At 38.0% G+C, this 17,790-nt stretch overlaps 1 protein-coding gene across 1 annotated transcript in view; it reads right to left on the reverse strand.

The window, feature by feature from the left end:
• Positions 1-17,790, reverse strand: part of TIGIT (T cell immunoreceptor with Ig and ITIM domains) — a 483,149-nt gene that overhangs the window by 64,814 nt on the left and 400,545 nt on the right. The window lies entirely within an intron of this gene.

Raw genomic sequence — 17,790 nt, forward strand, 5'->3', positions numbered from 1 at the left:
GCAAGCTTCCCTTGCAGTTTGCAGAAGACATGAGGTTAAGCAAGCTTTTTTGAAGGCCAGTATTTTGTCAGCCTGACCATTGATGCTGTGAAACTTTTGACACAGATGCCATTTGTGCCCATCTTTCTCTTCATTTATTTAATACTTCATCAAAATAAAACACTATCCTATCATGTATGTTCATCAAAATATATTTGCTGTTGGAAGATTGATGTTTAGTAATATTTGATTGTCAAGAAATAAAAGAATGTTTTTCTAATATGGTGGGCTTTAGATTTGAGGTATAGCTTCTTGGCGAAGAGTATAAGGAACAATGGATGCTGTGTTTCATTGGAAAAGTTTTTTTTCTAAGGATAGTGTATCAGCAATCTAGGTTAAAAGTTTTTTCAGTTATTCCTTTCTTGCTGTTAGGAACTCCATTTTGACTGTTAGGCAACCCTCTGCCTGACTAACATGATTCTGCTCATGTAACAGCCAAAGGTGATGTGGCTACCATATAGGCAACCACTAGTGAGTTATTGCCATGCACCTTAACCTTATCTTATACAGCATGGTAAGTGCTCTACTGGTGAATATGCAGTCGGTACAGAATATGGATGTCATTTAGTTATGTAGATATTGAAGACCTCCAAGCGGTTCCACTGTGGGTGGACATCTCCCATTAGATCTCCAGTCTTCACAGGAGATTCATTAATGGAAGATTCACCTCTGGGATATGTCCTTATTCACCATTACAGAAAGAGAGGTAAGTAGTCATTGCCTCCTTGTTCCTCTCCTCCCTTGTTAGCTCTTCCAGTATTTGGGCAGCTAACCAAAACTCAAGCCAACCTGGTCACAGTCAAGGCTCTGTCTCGTTATGCCATGGAATTCAGCCAAGGACTCTTGTGGGTTTTGATCATTTTACATCTGGACATGTCTTCTTCATCAGCTGCATCTGATTCTTGTGCTAAGTCCATGCCAATTAGGAAGGGTTTCATGACTGAAATCTTGTATTGGCCTGACATTTCATGTCAGTTTGAGAATCTAAATGCTTTAATTTCTTCATACCTGGATGTTGTTTAAGTTTTTTAGGTTTCATATTTGCATTGATATATCTTGAGTTACCTGAGTCAACATACTGAATTGTTCACTGTTATTTAAGATATTGTAAAGAGGCACATTTAATGTTGTTATAACTTTATACTGTGTTATTTGATACTATTGTATTTTGCAGCTTTTCAAATGCTTCATGTCTTTTTCCTAGTTAAGAAGCCTTTTAAATGTTGGAAATAAGTTTTGAATTTCTACATGTGGGCATGTAATTGAGTATGTGTTAGATATTTTTTCAGTAATATTTCACAATTTAGAAAAAACTACATGTCAGAATACATGTTTATAGAATATTGGGTGACAAGTTCAGTTTAGATCTGTATACTGTTTGGCATCTGTTGTAGAATATTAAAAAAGATGACAGTCTGTGCGTTTTGTGATATAAGAGCATCTGCCTGTGTGTCAGACAGTCTTACTAAGTGGCACTGGAACTGTAATCTAGACTAGACTCCACCCAAAATTAATGGACACTATACATGCCAGGTATCTGAGGATGCAACATGTAGACTCATCCCCAAATTGTGTTCTGCCTTATTGTTGGTATGGAAAATGGACAGCTAGTCAGTTCTTGTACTTAATATCATATGGTCAAAGCTCTGATGCTATCAGCACCCCTGTACATTTGGGAAGATGTATCTGAGTCATGGTAACATATTCATATTGATTGACATTGCAGGTCCTTTCTGGGACACACTGATGCACACCATATCGATCAGTGTAATAATAGCCTAAGCTATATGGGTTACAGGAATAAGAAGTGAACTAACTGGTTCTCTGAGAGAGCAGCTGATGCATGGAACAGACTACCAAATTACATTAAAGCAGTGGTGGCTGGTGACTTCAAATCAAAGGGGGGCTGCAGGAGAAAGCTAAATGGGTCGGGCCAAGGGGAAGGGGGGTGATCAACTAGAGAGGAGCAGAGCTATGCTCAGAACCACAAAAACTGGGACTTTAATTTGATACGCTGCCCTGGGTGCTAAACGATCATTATGAGAGTCCAATCAAGACAAAATGAAGTGTAGAATAAAAAAAAGTTTTAATGCATTAGCTACATGACAGCTTACTTAATATCTAGATGGAAACAAAAAGGTTGTGAGGCATGAAAAGATAAATTACTTTTTAAATTTAACATTACTAGAATGTCAGTCAAAATCAAGTGTAAAAAACAAGCTGCACTCAACTCAAACCACTTCTCCTTGCACTGCTGTTCTAATTATAATTTATATTCAGATTTATAAAAGTACCAAGTAACATGCTGAAAGTAGCAATCTCTGTGATATCTCCACTTGTAAAAATGTTTCTTATCCCAAAAAGACCTGCTGCCTGACAACATCTACTTGTTTCATGGGGAAAACATGATCAAAGTAAAAAATGAATAGCAAATAATAAACAAGCTCAAGATAAATTATTTAAAGGATTACTGCACAGTTTATAGACTACACATGATAGATTGGCATAATGTTTAGTTTATGGGTAAAGCCTGCAAAGATGACTGCATGTCTCCAACAAATGTAATGAGCTTCTGAAAATACTGTAATATTGTCCTTTATTACAAATACTGTCATATGCATTTCAATACCTAAGGCTTATACGTTATCTAGTTATGTAAATATTCTCTGCATGGCAACAACAAAAATGCTTTCAATGTTGGTAATTCTTTAACAGTATGCTTATTAAAGCTTACTTGCATCTTACAATATCAGACAAGCTTGCCTGATGGCCATTAAAGCACTGCTACTTAAACACAGGGCAACAGGCACTGCAACAACATGCATTTTCTGAATAATAAGAAGCATAAATCAACAGTATAAAAATATGACAGAAAACCAGAACATTCTGCAAAATCAATGACAGATGAAAATCCACTGTAGTACTTGTGTCTACCTTGGATGGGGGGATACTCTGCACACTTACACTGCATAACTGCTCCTTGCCTTGCTTGGACACATCCAAAGTCACTACATGGGGAGTGGGATGCAACAAGTATGTCACAATTTGAAATATATCTGGCTGACGGTGATGGCCCTGACACATTTGTCATACCTCAGAGCAAACAATCTGGACAAAGCCATAAACAGAATTGGGACAGAGGTCCAAAAATAAGGACATTTTTTCAATTTTTAAATATTGATCTTATAAACTTAGATAGATAATAGAATAGCAGGTCTTGCATTAGTATGAATTTTCTGAAGCGTATGAAATCTGAAACTCAAATGTCTGTCATTATTTTCTAACTTCAATCTTTAATGATTTGCCACTAATTTGCCAGAAAACCACAATTTTATGAAAAACCAGACCAAAATGTGATGCAAAAATATAAAACAGCCACACAATACAGCTGGAAACCTGCCAAAGAAAGCACACTTTTTTAATATTAGTACTGTTAAGTTGATCAGCTGACAGAAATAAGAGAATTTACATGCATTTCTGAAATAAAAGTAATCTATAGCGCTGATCATTACAGTTATTTATTAATAGTAAACCCTCCACATTTTCATCCAAAATTGCAATTTTGCTGAGGGATTATTAGGGGGAGGGCAACATTCTGAGCAAAAATCAGGGACAGCTGAGAGGTTTGAATATACCTAATTCTATAAAGCGATTTATTTGCATGTACCTCTCAACCTTTTAATGCAGGAAATTTGAACAAGGCTAAATATATTCGGGGAACATACCAACAGTACTAAAAATTGCTCTTGTATAAACTTAGACAGTTGATATAATAACAGGTCTTGCTTTAGCAATAATTTTTCTGAAGGGTATGAAGTCTGAAACTCAATGTCTGTCATTATTTAGTGACTTTCTAGAAAGCCACACATTTTATTATGAAAAAATCAAAAATAAGCAAAAATCTATTCATTCTGTGAAAATCTGGACACTTGAGAGGTATAGTTCAGTCAGGGCTGTCTTTGAGTTTGCCACCCTTCCCTCCTCACAAAATCATGGTTGAATGGGGCCTTCCCCCTGCAGCCATTCCAATGTCCCATTACTTGACTATTTCACCCCATTTACCATAAACACTGTAATGTGCATATTGCTTTACTTCTACGATGATTTGGATTTAATTTAAAAGTTTTATTTTACATTTTACAGCACAAACACTAATAGAAATCTGCTAAATAAAGCAATGCAGTCTCACAATGAAAATCGACTTAGCATTAAAAGTTTTCTACCCTTGAAAGTCACATTAATTGAAACAGCATCGAAACCCACATTCAAAGAAAATGCATCTGGCCAGTGGCAGATAAAGATTAACTTTGGGGTGTTTTCAAATCATAGGCCACTTGCGCACAAAACATACATGTGTTCTTTGATACACCTTCCTGATTGCATTAAATTATATTGCATAATATGGTACAGTTGTTAGAGGGTATTTTAAGCTTATTGTTTTGAACATTTTTCCACTAAACAATGAAAGAAAATGCATGCACCAACAATGACAAAGCTGCCCAATTCAGAGCATTTCCATCATAAAAGTCTACTCAAACTTCTACAGTCCACCAGTCATCTTAATAATTCCACATTAAAGAGATCTGTCAACTAATGAAGAGGTTGCTGCTAGCACACAACTTTATATTTCATTGTTTCATCTACAAATAAAGTGCCTGTTGCCCTTGATGAATACATTGTCTATATTACACTAAAAAATGATAAGCTAGTAATATTGCAATAGGGACTGGATGGCAAACTGAGAACAGGTTCATAGTTACTAGGTATCCCTGCCAAAGAGGACATTCTCAGGACTGCAGAATCCACCCCCTTTAAAAGTACAACACAGTACAGTATCAGCAATGAATCTACATACTGTGGGAGTAGAACCCACAGCCTTCTGCATCAAAGCAAGCACATTACCTGTTGTGCTATTAACAAAGCAAGCCAACTCAGCATAAGCAGCACTAAACTTCTCATCCCATGAAGCTCACAGCTCCTTATAAAATCCACTCGACACTCAACTGTATCTCTCAACTTTGCAGCACAAGAAATCTGGAAAAAGCCAAAATTTATTGTGGGGGGGTGGACAAAAGCCCAAAAATCAGGTACAGATTTTAAACATTGCTTGTATAATCTCGGAAAGTTGCTAGAATAAAATGCTGTGTTACCACCACGCATTTCACTGCCAAGTCTTGAACTAGGACCCTGTGCATTACAGTCAGAGCAACATAACACTATGCCAAATTAGCTGTTTCTGCAACAACAGGAAGCCTGAGACTTAAATGGCTATCATTTAGTGAATTCAGTTCTCACCATAGCTCTCAACCTCTTAGCACAAAACACCTGGAAAAAGCGAATAATGGTTGAATGCAGCATCCAAACATATTCAGCGAATTCAGTTCTTAGCATTGCTCTCAACCTCTTAGCACAAAAAACATGGACAAAGCAAATGGGAGAATACAGCCCCAAAATATGGACAAATTTCAAATACTGATCTTATAAACTTAGAAATTACTAGAATAAAAGGTTTTGTGTTATCGTGTACATTCTGAAGAATATGAAGTCTGAAATTCAAATGTCTGTCATTACTTAGTGAATTAAAATCCAGAATACCACAGATTTTTATGAGGAACAGAACAGAACAAAAATATGAGGCAACAATCTGAAAGATTTTCACAAGTGGTAGTGGGTAGGGAATTCAGGCTGTTGCTATATGCATCCAAGGTACAGGGTTTGAGCCTGTCTGTAACCACCAGGTATATTTAAGTGGGGCATTACACACACAAACACACATACAAACACACACACACACACACACACACACACACACACACACACACACACACACACACACACACACACACACACACACGTCCTTGCCTCTGGAATAAATAAAAGTAACTCACTCTCCCTCCTAATCCTGGTCTTCTGTAGTAGTCTGTGAACAGGAAACCTAACAACTCCCTCCATGAAAAGCAGAGAAAATGTAAGTTATTAAAGCACAGAAGCGAAGTTTCACCTGGTCCTGTGAGAGCATAGCTAAGTAAAGTTTCACCTGGTCCTGTGAGAGCAGCTAGGTACACGCAATAAAAATAAGAGCAGAAGCAAAGTTTCACCTGGTCCTGCTAGGTACACACACTGGAAATAAAAATAACTCTCACTAAGGTCCTTCCCTCTGGAATAAAAATAACTCACTAAGCAAAATTTCACTTGGTGCTGTGAGAGCAGCTAGGTACACACACTGAAATAGCTCAGCAAAGTTTCACCCGGTCCTGTGAGAGCAGCTAGGTACACACACTGAAATAGCTAAGTAAAGTTTCACCTGGTCCTGTGAGAGCAGCTAGGTACACACACTGAAATAGCTAAGTTTCACCTGGTCCTGTGAGAGCAGCTAGGTACACACACTGAAATAGCTAAGTAAAGTTTCACCCGGTCCTGCAAGAGCAGCTAGGTACACACACTGAAATAGCTAAGTAAAGTTTCACCCGGTCCTGTGAGAGCAGCTAGGTACACACACTGAAATAGCTAAGTTTCACCTGGTCCTGTGAGAGCAGCTAGGTACACACACTGAAATAGCTAAGTAAAGTTTCACCCAGTCCTGTGTGAGCAGCTAGGTACACACACTGAAATAGCTAAGTAAAGTTTCACCCGGTCCTGCAAGAGCAGCTAGGTACACACACTGAAATAGCTAAGTAAAGTTTCACCCAGTCCTGTGAGAGCAGCTAGGTACACACAATAAAAATAAGAGCAGAAGCAAAGTTTCACCTGGTCCTGCTAGGTACACACACTGGAAATAAAAATAACTCTCCCTAAGGTCCTTCCCTCTGGAATAAAAATAACTCACTAAGCAAAGTTTCACTTGGTCCTGTGAGAGCAGCTAGGTACACACACTGAAATAGCTAAGTAAAGTTTCACCCGGTCCTGTGAGAGCAGCTAGGTACACACAATAAAAATAAGAGCAGAAGCAAAGTTTCACCTGGTCCTGCTAGGTACACACACTGGAAATAAAAATAACTCTCCCTAAGGTCCTTCCCTCTGGAATAAAAATAACTCACTAAGCAAAGTTTCACTTGGTCCTGTGAGAGCAGCTAGGTACACACACTGAAATAGCTAAGTAAAGTTTCACCCGGTCCTGTGAGAGCAGCTAGGTACACATACTGAAATAGCTAAGTTTCACCTGGTCCTGTGAGAGCAGCTAGGTACACACACTGAAATAGCTAAGTAAAGTTTCACCCAGTCCTGTGTGAGCAGCTAGGTACACGCAATAAAAATAAGAGCAGAAGCAACGTTTCAGCTGGTCCTGCAAGCTAGGTACAATGCTGGAAATAGCTAGCAATAAAAATAACTCTCCCTACGGTCCTGCCTTTGGAATAAAAATAACTCAGTATCCCTCTGGTCCTCTGTAATAGTTGTTAAACTCACTCCATCTGTAAACTGGAAAATAACAACTCCCTCTGTGAAAGCAGAGAAAACTTAAGTTATTGCCGGCCCAAAAACTAAGAAGCAAAGTTTCACCCGGTCCTGCGAGAGCAGCTAGGTCCTGTGAGAGCAGCAGCTACAGGCTTTACAGCTATCCAGCCTGCAGATGTTGTAGTCCAATCCCCTTCCAGTCTATGTAACTGCATAGACTTCTGGGGCATCTGCTGTTTGACACCTTGTTTCCCAATCCAGACTGCTGTTTAACAAGTCCAAGTTTGGGAACACTTACTCTATTTTTTTTTCTTTTTACAGCAGCCTGAGTTTGGGAAAATGGTCCATACACTCTAAATTGTTTTTTCCAATAGTCAGGAAATGGACACTATTTTTTTTTTCTTTTTACAGCTGGGGGGGGGGGTTGCAGTCCAATAGTCCAATATCATGAGCTGCCACTGCATTAAAGCAAGTACTAGTTTAGATATTTTTAAGAACAACTTGGACACTTATTATGGGAACAAGTGTTTTGGTATATTGGCAGGCTAGAAAGGCATTAGTGCCCATCCCTGAAATATCTGTATGTATGTATGTATGTATACTTGCCAAGGAAATGACCACTGGCCTGGTTTCAAAGCTTGAAGATACCGTATATGTATCAAATTGCCACTGGCTTGATCAGAGTCATATAAAAGACAGACTGGGAGTCAAAAAGATCAAGAATTTTCTTGCCACCAAAGTGTTTTGCATTTGCAGGCTTCGTGGAACTAATGGATGGATAGTGATTCTTTCTGAGAAAACCTTTTATTATATCCTTTTTTTTCTGTGAAAACTCTCTGAAATTTGATAATTTTATGCAAATAAATGTTATTTTGTGGGATTGTCATGTTGCTGAAGGGAGTTTTACTTATGTAATGCCTATATAAAAAAAGAAACTGTGTAAAAATGTATTTTATTGCCATAGTCTACATTTTTGGGTACAGTAAGTGAGTGGGAGGCAGGATGTGGTGATTTTGGGGACTGTCCCAGAATATTTACCTCAGTGCCTTCATTTGTCAGAGGTTTACTGACTCACTCAGACTCTGTATCCACTTATAAGGTTCCTTTTCTGGCTTGAACATGGAATAGCTTCTGTCTCCACAGTTCTTGCTTCTCCCATCTTTAAGAAGAATAAAGTTGCTACGGACTCTTTAGATGTCCAGATGGATCCATGACTGTCTCAGCCACTGGTGGATGAGTTTGCTGTGGCTTAAAATGGCACCCCAGACTATCCATCTTCGGCGCTTGTTTCCTCTTGTGTAGCTCCTTTGGAAAGCACTGAAGGACTAGAAGATTGGCACATCCTCTAAGGCTGTATGGTTGCCCTCAGAAAACAAGGAAAAAACACTGTTGCTTGGCTTGGGGGGAAAGAATGGTGAAGGTATGCTGCTTATTTGGGAGTACAGTCCATGATCCTCAGGCTATCCTCCTGTCATGAGTCAATCCCTTTCCAGGGAATCTCCTAGGAAGAAAATGTCTTCTCCTGTATCTTTAACTAAGGACAAGGAGGATTTGCTGGGATTTTTTAAGGGATTGCTCTCTTCTTTTATAGGCTCATAGGGTCATAGGTGTGTACTAGACTAATGGCCCTGGAACCTTTACAAGCCTAGCCCATAGGATTACCTGGTATTGTGATCCACTCATCAAGATTTCTCTTGAAGACGGCCAGTGAGGTGTTCTGTTTGACATGTATGGGAAGTCTATTCCATAGCATGGGCAGTCTCTGGGTTATGAACTGTCTCTCCAGCATGTTCTGTTGATTTTGGTAATGAGGTAGAGGTCTCAGGAGCATGTGGTGCAGAAGGATTGGGATTTCTTTAGATGTAGCATTTCTAACAGAACTGGGTCAGACATGGCTTTGTAAGTCAGGCAGAGATCACCTCTAAGTAGGCAATATGAGACAGAGAATAGTTGGAGTTTTTTGAGTCTATCCATATAGGACAAGTGTTTAAAGTCTAGGATCCTCTTTGTGAGGTATTTTTGTGGCCTCTCCAGTTGTTGCAGGTGTTCAGTGAGGTACATTCCAAATGGGGCATTGTACTCAATGATTGGCCTAATGTGGGAAGAGTAGAGAAAGGCAATGACCGCTTTCTTCCTGGATGCAAAACCCTTAGTAAAGAGATGTGCCACATAGAAGGATTTTCTGACCACGGTGGCAATGTGGTGGTCAAAAGAGAGGTCGCTGTCAACCTGTGTTCCCAAATCTCTTATAACACCTTATGTGGTAATTCATGGGAACTGGATTATGCTCCCACACATGAATTGGTTCAGTTATTGTAGCCAAGAATATGTGGAAAGAAACAAAACAAAATATAATACAATACTGAGAAACTGAAAGCTCTTGTTTATGGATATAGATAGCAATATATAGTTAGCTAGGGAAGCTAATTTAGACTCATAACTAGCTTTAGAGGACTTTACAAGATACCTGATTTACTTGTTCAAGCTGTGGATGGTATTCTTCTTCTGCTGAGTAACATCCCTCTTATTCTTAGACATCAGTTTCTTCTTATTATTATATAAGCTATTCATACCTGAGGCCCACCAGGGTGACCTGTTTTTTTGGATGGACCTGGTTTTGATCTAGTCTGGTACAGACAGGTCTATACAGTTGTTTAGGTGGTTATACAGGCAATTGTGGACTCCTCTGCACAGGAGTTATTGTCGGTTGTGTTAGCAGGAGGGTTAAAAATGTTTATATCGTCTCCTAGTAGGCTGTAGTTTGCTTTGCAGAAAATTTTCATTTTTTTTTTTGCTCCTGTGGGGGTGTCAGGTCTGATTGTTACTTTAAACAAGACAAATTTATGGTCTGACCTTACTGGGGAGGGCAACAAACAAGGGGTAGTACAGTGACCTCCCATGTTGGTGAGTACTAAGTCTAGGACATTTGACCCCCTTGTGGGGGTGCAGACTAGCTCTTCCAGGGCATTTGTATTGACACAGTCCAAGAACCTCAGGGTGAGTGTGTTTGTGCTTGTGTATTTCACCCAATTTATGTAAGGATAGTTGCAATCATCCACAACTAAAGTATTTGACTGTAGAGTGAGTGACTCTAGTGAGTCCAGGTAGGCGGTGTGCTTCTTTTGGTTCATGGTGGAGGACCTGTAGCTAGCAATGATGTGATAGGGTGCTTTAATTTTAGTTAGTTGAGTCTAATTCTAATTTCAAAGTTTCAAAACTTCAAATTTCTTATGGTCGAGAACAAAAGATCGAAGTGTTGAAACGTAAATAAAAAAAAAATAAAAACAAAAACATTTTTTTTATGTTTTTGCAGGGAGCAAGCCCCCCTTGAACCCTTAACACTCCCTGCTAATTAAATATTCCAACTCTGAGATCACACTACAGAGAAGAAAATGGTAATTATACAATGACCCCCCCCCAATCAATATTCCAAAACGTGCAACCTGATTGGTCAGCGTGCCCATTGCAAATCAGACTTATACTAATGGAAAAAGGTCCAGTCACCCAGAATTTTTCCATTAGTATAAGTCTTTTTTTTTTTTTAGACAGCAACGGAGAACAGAAGAGCTCCGTTGCTGTAATCTCACTATGTTAAATGGGTTTAACATAGCAAGACAGCTTTAAGAAAAGCAATGGAGAAAGGAAGATCTCCGTTGCTTTTTTAAAGCTGTCTCGCTATGTTAAACTCTTTTAACCTAGTGAGACACTTTTAAAAAGCAACGGAGATCTTCCTTTCTCCATTGCTTCCACACACACAGCTCTGATGTACTGCATAAGCATATGCATGCGCAGTACATCAGAACTGCCGCAGAATACCAGACAGCTGTGGAAGGGCAGCACAGAGGCATTATACAATGCCATTATTTAAGAAAAGTATTTTATTTCTTAAATAATGTCATTGTATAATAGCAACAACCCACTTCTGGGTGTGGGTAATGCTGGATTTACTCACGGTTGTCTTTGTTTGGCCACTCGGGATTTACCCTCGTGACCAAACCACACCAACCGTGGGTAAATCCAGCATTACCTACACCCAGACATGGGTTATTGCTTAAATATACCATTCCATGCTGTACGGCAATCTCCATTTAAATGGTTTGAAGCTTCAAACTTCAATCTTATGGTCTCGACCATAAGAAATTCGAAGTTTTGAAACTTCAAAATTTAGAAGCAGACCCAGTTAGCTGGATCTAGAGTAGCTTAAGAGAGTCATACTGTTTAACCAATCTCGAGGTGTATTTGGCTTTAATGAAGATGGACACACCTCCACCTTTGGTTCTTTCACACTTGTTTTGGGATATGAACATGTAGAAGGCATTGTAGTCTTGCACAGCCAGGATGCTGTCTGCAGCCTTGAACCATGTCTCAGTGACTGCACAAATGTCATGATCTTCCAAGATGAGGAGTGCTTCCAGGGAGTGCAGTTTCCTGTTTAGGCTGCTTGTGTTAAGCAGCATAACCTTGGGTTTGTTTTGACTGGATTTTTTTACATTGGAAATATTGTTATTCTGACATTGCCTAAAAAAGGCACTATGGAGGAGGCAAGCATCTTTGCCAGTATCTGAAAGCCTAGAGGAGACAGGTGAATACCATCTCTGGTGTGGTCTGTCAGCCATATCTTTCCAGGCAGACTGATATTGGATCCCCTGGATTGATACCAGAAGATAAGCCAATTGTTAAAGTCAATCATTTTTGTCTATATTGTGGCATAATTTTGGATGAAGGTAGAATGTTGCTTAAGGCTAGGAACATACCTGTTAGTTGTTGAGCCTCATCTAACTGTAACTGTGACATATTTAAGTCTTTCATAAATATTTCCATTTGTGCCCTTTCCTTATTTCCGCATTTCTCTGCTTTTTTACAAATTTTCATAAAATTTCTGAAATATCTCATACTTCTACAGAATCTCTGGTTATTAGGGGTACCAGATCTTATCCCCTTTACAGATTTCCAGTGATTACTTGAGGTAACAACTGAGCTCATTCTGACCCTTCAGCCTTTATACATACCATCAGAGCAATGTGTTGGAGCAGACAATCTGAGCAGAACCAGGACAGACCCTTACAAACTGAAATTACACCCAAGGCTCTTCTAGGAATTGATCCAACTGAGCACCTCAAATATATCTGTTTGTCTCCTTTCAAAACATAGTTAAAGAAATTCTTCTCAAGGAATTCTTGAAAACAGAACTGGAACACAGATGCCTTTTTATTCCATTGGACAGGCATGTTCCTCTATGCCTTTCCACCCTTTGCACTGATACTCAAGTAAAAAGATCAGGAAGGACTTTCAAAAGATTGTGGTGGTGACTCCCTTTTCACCCAGACAACAGTGGTTCTCCCTTCTTCTGAAATTGGCAAAGGGCAATTATAATGGGTTTCCCCAGAGGCTGAATTTACTCACAAAAGACAGGAGTTGTTTGATGCACACCAACCTGAAAACAATCCAGCTGACTGCCTGAATTCTAGAGTTTTGATACCTTTGAGGCACACTTTTTTTCTGAGAATATGCAGCAGGTATTAAACAAGATGCAAAAAAGTGCTACTAGAAGATCATATATTTGTAAATGGAAACAAAGTTCTGGTTGGTGCCACTGCAAGAACCAGGACCCTTTCAAGACCTAGCTCCCTCTTGTTCTTGATTGTATGCTTGTATGAGCTGTTATCCTCTGGCCTTTCTTAATCCTTTATCAAGGTTCATCTTTCAGCCACATAATAATAATAATAATAATAATAATAATAATAATAATATCCATTTGTTAACCAGATAGGCTCAGGGGACATATAATCCCTTTTCATGGATGACCTATGAGCAATAACTAGTTAAGTGACTTGCTCAACGTCACATAGTAGGCAAATGAGGGTTAAGGGAATCAAACCCTGTACCACAAGGAGTACAGTTCACAACCGTAACCCTCTGCACCAACTATCAGATATCAACTTGTCTGCCCTTAGACGCCACCCCCTTCTTCCTGTCTTCAAGTAAAGTAGTTTTAGAAAGGGATTTTACACATTTGTCCACCTAGAAAGCAGGTGACAACCACTGGGATCATAATTTTCTGTTGAAAAATTGACGCTTCTTTCATTTGAACCAGCTCATCAGGCTGATTTGAGATTCATAACTTGGAAAACTGTTCTAACCTGTAATATCTGCAAGAACAGTTTCTGAGTTAAAAGTTCTTATGGTTAGTCAACCCTACCTCATCTTCCGTAAGGATTGTGTTTCTTTGACTAGTCCTTATTTTATACATAAAGTGGTTTCAGCATTTACTTTAAGCCAGAACTATTAATCTTCCTGTATTCTTTCCTGAATCTAAAACAAGAGAAAAATAATTCAACATACCCTTGATATCCATAAGCTGCTTGGACACTATCTGGACAGAACTAAACTTTATGGCTTAATAAATAACATATTTAGGACTTTTACATCTTGGGACAGAATTGTTATGGTCAAGTTGTTCTCAGTTTGTAGCTGTCCAATAATAGAATACTGTGGTTATTTTTGTGTTTGGGGCATTGCAGATGGCTAGGCTAGATTAAAAATTCAAAGAACATTTACTAAATATATAAATGGATGTGAATTGTTATCATATGCTAAGTGACTAGAAAATTTATCATTGTTTTCAGAAGCTCATAGATTGTAAAGAGTTGATTTAATATTGGTATATAAGTACACTAAAGTCTTGTCATCTATCTTGGGTATTGATTTTATTGATTGTAGTTTAAACATTAGGAATAACAATTTAATTAGTTCAACTACCAAATGTTAGATCTAAAGTGAAGACTTCTTTTGTTCACTTCAGGGCTGGTAGATTATGGAAAACTTTACCAGTAGATATTAAATGTGCCAATAATTTATTTCCCAAGTCCTTACTTGACTTACAGTATAGCAACTTGACTTATGTAAATGTTTCTATATTAAAGAAAACTTTTAATTGGCCTGTGTAAACTCTGGGCTTGAAATAAATTTCACTGAATCATTGATTTAACTCTTCAGTTACATTGATCACCTATGTGTCTCCTACAAGGGTAAGAAAAAGGACACGCAGTGTCAAAGCAGACACTTTCCAGATGGCTGCCTTTTGCTATTTCTTTCTGCAATAATCACCATAACAAGTCACTTCCGGGATGAATTTAGACTCATTCTACCAGGACTTTGCTTTATCTGTGGCTTTTTGGAAATGGGTGAAATAGAGGCAACAACTTGTCCCTCTCTACATGACTTCACAAAGAATTACAAACTGGATTCCTTTTCCAGAACTTCCCTAAATCCTGTACTGGTTTGTGATTCACTGTGTAGTAGTTTTTTTTAAAATAAGGTTTTATTTGAATTTATATTTTACCACTGTTTTTTTACTGTTTGTGGGAAGGAAGGGATAGCTTGCAGACAATAAGATTTACTTTGATTTACATTTTACTGTTTTCCTTTAATTTTCACTGTAGTAGTTAGGAATAGGTTTTAGACAAGCAAACTCTAGCCATCGGGGGGGGGGGGGGCTAGTCTGCTATAAAGTCACACAGACTGTAGAGATGACAATCCACAGCTTATCTAAACAATCTTGTCATGGTTTCTGCTGTGAAGCTGCCTGGCAAGGGAATTTTTATTTGAATTTATATTTTATTTCTTACCACTATTTTTCACTATTTGTAGGAAGGAAGTGATAGCTTGTAGACAAAAAGATTTATTTTAATTTATGTTTTGTTGTTTTACCTCCCTGTTTGTTGTTAGAAAGGGATAGGTTTTAGACAGGCAAACTCTAGCCATCTTATCTAGTCAGCTATAATCATACAGATGGCAGAGAGCACAATCCAGAGCTTATCTAAACAATCCTGTCTTGGTTTGTGATTTATTGATCTTTACTGTTAAAAATAGCTATGACTGCGAGCAATAATGAGCAGAAGCTACTGGGTGCATTCGCACTCGAGATGTAAGGGAATTCCAGATTTTGTCTGACTTTCAGAACTTGTAAAGTCAGAGCAACAACTTTACTGTACTTAATTTAGCATTTAGTTGTATATCACTTGTGCGCTATTTTTCATAGAAGCTGATTTCAGTTCTCTTTGAATTCTGTGGTAAGTGATTTTGTTTATTCTTTTCTTTCATTATTTTTTATTCGTTTGCAGCTGAATATCATTTCCTTGAATGAGTGTGCCATTAACGATTTGCTAAAGCACAAATACCTTGTACAGTGTAATAAATGCTACGTATATTTAAAGGCAGTGCCTGATAACACTGGTGCTCTGTGTTCCTCATGTCAAAAGCCGGATCAATTGCTTACCATTATTAATAGTAGCTTGGAAGACTGTTGTTACATCAGTTAATGACTGAACTGGTGAGAAAATAATGTCAAGCAAAGAGCAAACGGAACACATTTAGGAAAGGATGTCTATTGTCTGTGAAGATTACTCAACCCCTATGAAACAACACAATGCCTCTTACAACTTTGGAATTCTGGATACAAATTTTCAGCAATCGGTGGATTCAGAACACTTAGAAGGAAATAAAAAACTGACAGGAAGAATAACAAGGAAGAAAAAGAAGCTGCTAAATGTCTGTAAAGAAAAGATAATGCATACTAAAAAAAGACACTGCTTTGTTATGTAACACACAGATTATAGAGAATGATTACCTGTTTCTTTCAGAAAACCTTCAGTCTGCAGGAAAAGGTAGCATTTCCAAAAAGAAGGTAAAAAAGGCAAAAGGCAGGTAAAAGGAAGAAATCAAAACTGTACGTGGAAGGAATGAAGAACATTACTATATGAAAAAGATGAGAAAAACAGATGTTGAAAACATGGCTCAAGCTGTGGATATACAAAGCCAGGTGGATGAGAATTACATGCTTGCAAATGTAATATGCAATGAAAGCTGTGGGATTAATAAGACTAATGTAACAAGTGAAGTGACAGAGCAGATATTACTGAATTAGAAGTTGAAAAATTTTCAGATCTGGTCAGCAAAGATATTCTTGTAACTGAAGATTCAATTATTAGAGGAAATAATACTTACCTTTGCAGAGAAGATAATGAACATTAAATAGTGTTATGCATGCCAGGTGTAAAATAGAGGACGTGAGTCAAACCTTTGAATGCCCTGATGTAAGGAAGTACAGATTTGTTTTTATTCATGTCAGTACAAATTATCTCATCTATAAAGACTGTCTGACTTTTAATAGAGAACTTACAGCCTTCTTAGATAGCATAGCTTGTACAGGTGTTAGGATGTATTTTTCACAAATCAGATATAGAAAGGAGAGTCAGGTCACTGTAAATGAAAATATTTTTTTTTGGGGGGGTGATTCCTACATGAAAGAAAATGCTGTTTCAAAAAATGGAATTGCCATCTGAGCCTAATTTTGGGCACACATGTACTCAGACAGAATGGAGGGCATTTGTCAAGATCAGGAAAGAGAATTTTTGCAGCAGATTTTTACAATATTTGACAAACACAAGGCAGGATTTTGCCAGATTGAAAATGTAATAGTTCATAGATAGTGACATTTAATGCATCTCTGAATGTTGTTAGTGTTAGGAGCATTAACGATAACGTTTTTTATTGGAAAATTTGCTACGTTCCCACAAGACTGAAGCTGTTATTGTTTGTGAAGCATGGTTAAAGAACAATGACTGGACACCAGTCCTGTCAGGATATAAATGTTTTTACTATAACAGACATTCTAACAAAAAATCATGTGGAAGTGTTATGATGGGGACTAATTAGGGTTGCCAAATGTCCAGACCTGCAGTACAAGACAGCATATAATAAAGTCATGTGAAATTCATTTCATATGTGAATTATCAAAACTACAGTCATGTAGCCCCAATTCATGAAGTGATATTCACAATGTAAACAATGTTAAACATTGTTCTGAAAATCATTAAACCATGTAAGATAAAATACAAGGAGACTGCATGTGTGTATATGTATGTGTGTTAAAGCAGAAGAGACTGTGTATGTGTGTATGTGAGAGAGATTGGGCTGTATGTAAACTTGTTGTGTTTCACTTGCTTTTTTTAAGCACTATATTATTTTTTTATATATTTGATATAACCATTAACATATACTACAGCAAGTTTGAAATAGTAGGTGGAGAAACTATTTCACATTAAAAGTATATAAAAAAAATATAGCATGTAGCGGGCCTCACAACACCCCTGGGCAGGCGTTAATTGCACATTAGCACACACCCTGTCAGGCATTATTGCTCGCATATAAATATTGGGAGAGTCCTCAAGATTGGGACATGCCCTTATTAACCTGTCTTTAAGGGAACTGGGAGTCGGACAATCCCAGAGTCATACAGATCCTTAAGTCTACTTTCATGTTGTTGGAAAAATAATGGAGAAGGTAATACTGGGTAAG

Source organism: Protopterus annectens, chromosome 5.part1 (genome assembly GCF_019279795.1).
Source record: "Protopterus annectens isolate FY-2018-M chromosome 5.part1, PAN1.0, whole genome shotgun sequence".
Taxonomy (NCBI): Eukaryota; Metazoa; Chordata; order Ceratodontiformes; family Protopteridae; genus Protopterus; species Protopterus annectens.